This window comes from Montipora foliosa, chromosome 7 (assembly GCF_036669935.1).
Source record: "Montipora foliosa isolate CH-2021 chromosome 7, ASM3666993v2, whole genome shotgun sequence".
In the NCBI taxonomy this organism is placed as follows: Eukaryota; Metazoa; Cnidaria; class Anthozoa; order Scleractinia; family Acroporidae; genus Montipora; species Montipora foliosa.
In genome coordinates this window covers 31,954,610-31,962,109 of record NC_090875.1, presented here as the reverse complement: position 1 = coordinate 31,962,109, position 7,500 = coordinate 31,954,610, and the positions used below count along the sequence as shown (strand labels likewise).

At 42.5% G+C, this 7,500-nt stretch overlaps 1 protein-coding gene across 1 annotated transcript in view; it reads right to left on the bottom strand.

Annotated features, from left to right (window-relative positions):
* Positions 1–7,484, bottom strand: part of LOC138010997 (small cysteine-rich protein 1) — a 28,270-nt gene extending 20,786 nt beyond the window's left edge. Inside the window, exon 1 of the mRNA XM_068858022.1 lies at positions 7,440–7,484. The gene's annotated coding sequence lies outside the window, so the exon portion shown is untranslated. The remainder of the gene's footprint in view (positions 1–7,439) is intronic.
* Positions 7,485–7,500: the final 16 nt, after the last annotated feature.

Sequence of the window (7,500 nt, the reverse complement as noted above, 5' to 3'; positions counted from 1 at the left end):
CCAAGAGCTTTGACTGGTTCATTCATCCATTTAAAGGTGTTTATTTATTTTCTCCTAAAGATCCAATCCACAATCCGTTTAGTTTTAGTAGGATTTACGGGTAAGCCTGAGATCTGGTCAAAATCGTTTAGCAACCTGAAAAGAGTTTGCGCTGAGCTAATATCCGAGAGGACTGCTGTTGTGTCGTCAGCATATTGGAACAATTTAGTTTCGTTCCTGTCAATAGTAATACCTTTTATCATTGAGTTTTGTCGAATTGAAATTGCCAAGGTTTCAGCAGCTATAGCAAAGAGGTGTGGAGAAAGTGGATCTCCTTGTCTAACTCCTCGCTCGAGTGTGAAAAAATCAGAGATAACACCATTGTAATTATACAGCTTTGTATATTTTTGTAAAAAGTGAAAACCCATCGAATGAGACTGAAGCCAAAGTTAAAAGATTCTAGACATCTTCGAAGGAAATTCCATTTCAGACTATCAAAGACCTTCTGAAAATCAATAAAGATTAATAAGCCAGAAATATTTTCCTCGACTGTGAAGTCTATTATATCGAAAATAGATCGTACTGTTTCACCAATATAGCGGTCTTTCATAAATCCAGTTTGATTATGATGAGTAATGCTGGGTAGAACGTTTTTTATTCTAGTGGCTATAGTTTTAGACATAATTTTTGCATCTACCTTTACGAGAGAAATTGGTCACCAATTCTCTAAGAGGGAGCGATCTTTTCCTTTCTTGTCAATAAGCGTAATAATGCCTGTTTTTGAGAGGGGGACATCTCACCTTTCTCGAAGCATTCATTTACGCATTAAATAAAAGGCTCGCATCCTACCGTTTTTCCCGCTGGGACTAGCCACGTCGCCGCAGAATCCCACCCAGCTAACTTCGACATGTACCTCTGGGTTGTCCTGAGGCTGTCCAGCGGACAGCTTCCCACCGACGAGGGCTCAGCAGTGGCCTTTGCTGACTTGTGCGACCGCCAGCGCTACTGCGAGCAGTACGTGGCAATGGTGGAGGAACGCTTACCGGCCGCCCGGGACAGGGAGAGCCAACAGGAGAGGCGGACACTGTTCGAAAAGACGCGCATGTTCTACGAGGCCGGCGAGTCGCTGGGTGAGAAGATGGGAACCGGCAACGTGACGGCTCTGTCCGCGCCTTCGTGGAGCGACCTCAGCATTCACTTTGTGCACGGCTTTCCCCTTCGGCTGGTGGCGGAGCCGCACGGTGGAATGGTGCCAGGCAACGTAGTGGTGGTGGCGAGAATCAGCAACCAGGCCATCCGTAGTCTGTCGACGGGAGACAAGGCCAGCTTCATCTCCAAGGGGATGTTCAGAGCTCTGGGTCTCACCACCTCCGAATTGATGCTAGCGCGTAGCAGTGTCCTCAATATGCCGGCAAGAGTGAAAAGCCGGCGCGACTAGTAGGCGTCATGCCTCGCTACGGAGTGGACTTCCTGACCTTCGAGGCCCTGTCCAGAGAGCAGCTGCACACTCTGGCCGACACCACCAACACCCACTGGAGAGAGCTCTTTGACCGGCCGGAAGATCCGCAGGCCGACACAAGTTCCAGTAGCGAGAACAACACCGACAGTTCTCCCGAACCCGAACGCCGCGTCGGCCTACCCTGGGAGACCGCCCGAGAGTGCGTGAAGATTCCCTCTAAGCAAGAAAAAAGGCTGAAGTCTCTCCTTGGACGTCAGACTATTCTCATACATGATATACCTTCCTCTAAAGGAACGTCACCATGACGAGTCAAGGCGAGGACATCCGACCAGCCCGAAAACATGTGAATTTTTCAAATGAAATGAAGTGCTGGTTGGCCCATAAACAAGCCAAACGCCGTCATGAATTACCTCAAGCCCGAAAACATACAGACTACTCAATTGAATCGCATCTTCGCCCACTAACTTGCAAACCGAGGAAATGAACTTTAGCCAGAAAACATGTCTTCCGCTATATTCAATTGCAAACAAGGCCAATGACATGCAAAGTGACCAATTGGATTGTACTTTGGCCCAAAAACATCCGATACGTTCAAAAACATTTTTGTCCAGCATCACCCTTCATAGATCAACCTATCGCAAAAGGCGCGACTTTTCCAAGCCAAAAAAGCGACGTTACACTTCTCGGAACGAAAATAGGACGCAACGTGACAATTGCGTGACTGACGTCACAAGAAACCGGTTAGGACCGGCAGAGAGAGCACGCGGAGAGAAAAATGTAAGGAACGAACTTGTGGAGACTTGCGATGTTAATAAATGTGTTGAAAAGTTAACCGGTGTGGAATAGCGTCAAGGAATCATTGCAACACAAGTGGCGACCCCGGCAGGATACTTCAGGAGAAAAGGAGAGTTCTAAAACGAGCGACGAGAGGAATTCAAACACAATAGTTTTTGCAGACCAAATGTCAACATGAGCGAGATCAAAACATTGCAATAGAAGATCGAAGGTAAACTGAAAATGCTTAATTTTTCAGTACAAGATACTGGGAAAATACTCGAAACCGAAGATGTAAAGGCCATCAAGAGACATGGGAACGCTTGAGCATCTATTTTGACAAAACGCATCAGCTTAATTTACGTCGTAATTCAGATATTGCAATTTATCAAACTTGATGACCAGTACGGCCTCCCGCGCACCTTTACTGCAAAACTATTGAGCAAATCCCCGTATGAGGGCTGTACGCATTAGCGCGATCAGGGGCCCAAAAAGCCGTAAGGCCCTGTTAAAAACACGTACGGCCCGCTGTAATGCGAGTTGAAATGATTTTGTCGCGAAACACTACTAAATTCAGGTTTGCTTTTCATAAAGCAATTTTTATACGGGAAGCTCGCCGCTTTCTGTGACAATTACGTCCTCCGAGTCCACCACAAGGAGCTTTAAGTTGGTCACATGATAAAATGCTTATTGACTGAGTTAAGTCCGGGCGGATGGAAAAATATTATGGCTCTCTGTTAGGGCGTACGGACCTCGCAACGCTCGGTGCGTACCCCTTGACCTCGAGCTAAATAGTTTCCCATCCAGCCTTCCAACTCGGTCAATAAGTACATATTAATAAGTAAGAAAATCTCTTCATTTCAATAATTGTGTCATTTAGCCGCCAAAAACGCCATACATACAACTATTTTTAATAATCTGTTTGTCCTTTTCAATCCTTGATATTTCGACAACGGTCTTGTTCAGTGATCGCCTGCCCCAATGTTGGCAAGCGGTTGAACAAATGGTCCTCCCAAACGAACACAAGGACAAGAAGGCACGTATTAGATGGGCCAAGGCCATTAACAGGCAGAATGAAAACGGTCAGCTGTGGATGCTCAAGAAATCCTGCAGAGTGTGTAGCGAGCACTTTGTCCTTGGAAATGCAACCAAAGATAATCCTGACCCTGAACTGAACTTGGGATCCCGTGACAAGGTTTAAATCTAAGCGAAAGTTGCCTGCAGTAAGGTTGGAGACCCCTCCGAAACGTCCAAACTTCACAAAGAGGTTCGAGGTTTTGTGAAACAAGGGTCCTCAAGTACTACGACAGAAACTAGCGATAATTCAAGCAATGGTATAAGCGAGGTTGTCAAAGCTTGAGACAGGCTGGTTTTTCTTTAGCTACTTTAAGAAATGTCTGGACAAAAAAAAAGCTTTTTTTTCAAATATTTTGTGATTTCATGTGATTTTTGTTTTAATTACCTTTTTAATCTTTTTAATGTAGTCATTATCTTTTTAATACAGTGTTGTAAAGCACCATAGAGCAGTTAGGATATGGCGCTATATAAATCCATTTTTTATTATTTATTATAAAAGCTTGTGAGAAAAGCTGTATGAGACCCGCGCATGTGACACATGAACAAGGTTATTGTTGCGGATGGCCAGGCAGACATGGATGATCCCAATAACTGCATGAAAGGAGCATGTCTGAAGAAAAGGCAAGGAAAGAATGACAAAATTTTGACACTAAAGCGTTCAGTACATGAACTAACCCAAAAGCTTCTCCACTGTCAACACAAACGAGAAGTTAAAGCCAGAAATTAAATATTTAAGTCTGTTTGGTTTAAAAACTGACGAGGTCGTAATTAGAATAGAATAGAATAGAAAGGCTTTATTTTAACACGATAAGTCTTAAAGCTAAAAGCTTGTGGGGTCGTGTATAAAATAAATGAAAGACCTTATAACAATGTAATAATAATTTCAAAAAAAAATTAAACACCACTGACCTTATAAGAACCTGATATATATGCACAATATTCACATTCAAAGGCGTTCAAAGTTAAGTAAAATTGTCATCTCGATGTCGCACAGTTGAGGCGGAAACTACGTTGAATTTAGAACATTTAAACTAATCTTTTGTTTTTAATCGATGCTTCAGTTCCTTCTGCTTAAGCTCATGACGCGAGTCCCAGCTAGAGCAGCGTTTAGTTCTTTTCTGTAGTGAAAAGGAATGTTACGAAAGTCAGGCACTAGAGCGGTCCAGTGAAATCTTCTCGAAAAGCAAGAAATTTCAAGAAGTCCCCTAAAAGATTTCGTCCAGTGCGATGCCTCGCACAAAAGGAGGATCTCTCATCTTGCTGACAATGATTAACTTCGTCTAGGCTCGCTAACAAAAATATGGTTTGGAAGGTTTGGTGTTTCCGTGACAAGTGTTTCAAATGTCTTTACGACATGGCTGAAACGTCTGGCGAAGGAGCTACGATGCATGGTACATAACCCGCCAAAGGGCGATATTATGAGAAATCACCTGTGGCTGAACCGGCATGGCGTAAAACCAGATTTTGGCACTCGAGGACATTTCCTTCCTCTATAGTCTACGTGTGATGAAAAGAGGTTGTTAATATTCGTTTTGTTAGAGAAGGAAATAGCTTGAAGGAACTGTTGGTATTCAAAACACCAATGAAACATTTCAGTTATAAATGCTATAATTCATTTACGGCGATTCCATGAACTCGATCAACCGGTACACAAGACGTTTGTTTTCAATTATGCAAGGCGCAAATCTGACCTGAATAAATTTCTGTTTCTGTTTTAAAACTGCCAAGCGTATTCTTGTTATTTTGGTTCAATGTGTTTTCAGATCGCATTGATTGGCTGAATAGAGTTTCTCTCTAACACTCCCATCTGATTGCCTTTGATACTTTCTCCATTAAGACCTTGAGACTTGAGTAATTTCGTAATAATGTAATATATTTAAGTGAATTTCCAAGGTAGGAAATATGGGATTCGTCTTCAAATATACCAGTCCTAAAATTTAACTTTCCTTAAAAATTTCTCCCTTCTGTCTCGGATCTCCCCTTTGAAATTAACACAACTGTTTCACACCGACCCCTCTCAGTGGAGACTTGTTCTCGTTCTTTTTGTCCCGGGGAGAGAAATAAGGTTTGAGTTGTACATTGTAATCTGATCAATTTTTCCAGTTGACTGGCTTTTCAAGTTGGCACTCCTTGAATAAATTTTTAATTGGGGCTTTTGACCCGCAAGAGGGATAGCCTAATCCCAGATTTCAAAACGATGTGGTAATTCTACTTATATGGGCGACTTGTTCGATTTTCCAGTGGTCATAAACGATATGCATTTAGGTTCTTGCCATTTTTAACTGGTTTCTAAGTTTCGCACAATGTTAGGAGCAAACTTTTTGGCTTTCCTGATTGCCGGTGCAGTCTTGGTGGCAACGGTTTTCTCCCCGACTGAAGTCCTTGGAGCAAGTAAGTGTTACCCTTTGAAAGAAAATTTGCAAACCTTCAGCTTGCGTTGATAGCTAAGAAAGAACGAAAATGTCTTCTATCAATTCTTTACCAAGCTCTGTCAATCAGACTTCTTCTTCACTTGAGTATCAACGGACTTTTTTCTAAGATTCGGTATCTCTCTCACAGCTGAAAGTTATACAACCGACCAGCTTTGTGTTTGGGTGTGATCATGACGTAGAACGAAGCAATGTACTAAAGACGGTACATGAAAACGTGAGAGGCTCGCCGAAGAATATCTGTCCGGTGGAAAAAAGTCATCCCGAATTTTGGAAATTTCTCAAAGCGGTCCCAAAAAATCGGCTGTGCAAAATTCCTTTAGCCAACGCCTGTTTGATCATGGAATAAGAAGCCAGGTGATACGAAACGTAACGATTCATACTGCCTTTATTCGAGGCATGGCTTTAGGGACACTAAACGCTAATTATTACGGCGCCTACATGGTTGAGGATCTTCATTACCTTCACGTTGCGGCTAACGCATTCAACTTTGCCGCTGAATTTATGAGAAAACAAGGGCTTCATAACTTTGAGCAATTTTACAGAAACGAGTCTTCTGTTTGGCGTTCTGACTACTTGGAGCCGTTGCTAAGAGCCTGGCATCTTGAGAATACTAAAAACGTGAGACCTGGCCGTTTCGCCTCAGAGTACATATCTTTCCTGCATAAGGTGAGCACGTCGCCTCGGCATGCTAAATACCTAGCTATCGGATTGCTACCATGCACGATGCTTTGGCGCTGGATGGCTGATGAGCTATTCCCTTCAGTCAAGGTGGACAGCGCTTATTATAGCTGGTTTCAAGAAAACAAGAGCAAGAGTCCGGGCTACAGAGGCAGCCTGGAGAGGTTTGTTGATGAAAACTTCAGTTCAGAGGGGGAATATCAAAACGCCAAACCTTATTTCTGTCAAGCAATGGTGGCTGAGTTGAATTTTTTCAGTGGGGGTGCTAATGAAAATGGTTACACCCTCCCTACGGAATGCCAAGTCACGGGCTAATCATTTCAATTTGAACTTTGTTCTAAATTCGGGACAAATCAAGGTATCAATAGTGATCAATATACTGAAATTATGAAATTGGTTTATTGCTAGTTGCTTGCATAATCATGATGTAGGCTGATGCATTTAGATTCTTATTTGTCACAAGCAAAGCTTGCTTATTAGATTCTAAGATATAGAAAAGAAATAATTTGTGTGTTAGTAACCGCTTTCTGAGAACTTCATGTAAGAAGTTCTGTTCAAAATGGAATAAAAGTCTTTGCAAATCTCGCCACCCGCAAACATTGTGTTTTGTTTCTTTATGCTCTATGATTTCCCACGCATCAAACGAAAGTCTGAGATAACCATTTAAGGTGAGTCATAATATTTTACACTTTCCTGTCTTAATTTGGCTCGTTATCACAGCTACGCAATAATATCGAAGAGCTATTTTTACTAAAAATTTTTAGAAGTTTTACCAAACAGCAAATGAGATCAGTCTCCATTAACGTCAAACGTCCCCTTTTCTTGAACCTTTGAGACTAATAGATAATTTTGAAGCGCGATTGAGACGGCTCGTTCTTGCTGCTTCGGTGCTCCCAGGCCTTCATAGGGTAAATAATTGCTCACGAGTTAGAGTAGAGTTAGAGTTAAGAGTCAGAATTTTACTATATTTAACCGGCCAGAAACGAGGCATAGCGAGCTTACTGAATTTATTTGGCCGCTTACTCTGACCGTCGACTAACCTGCCACTATTCCGAGCCCTGGACCATAAACTGATCCCAACTGACTTCCACAAGGCCACAA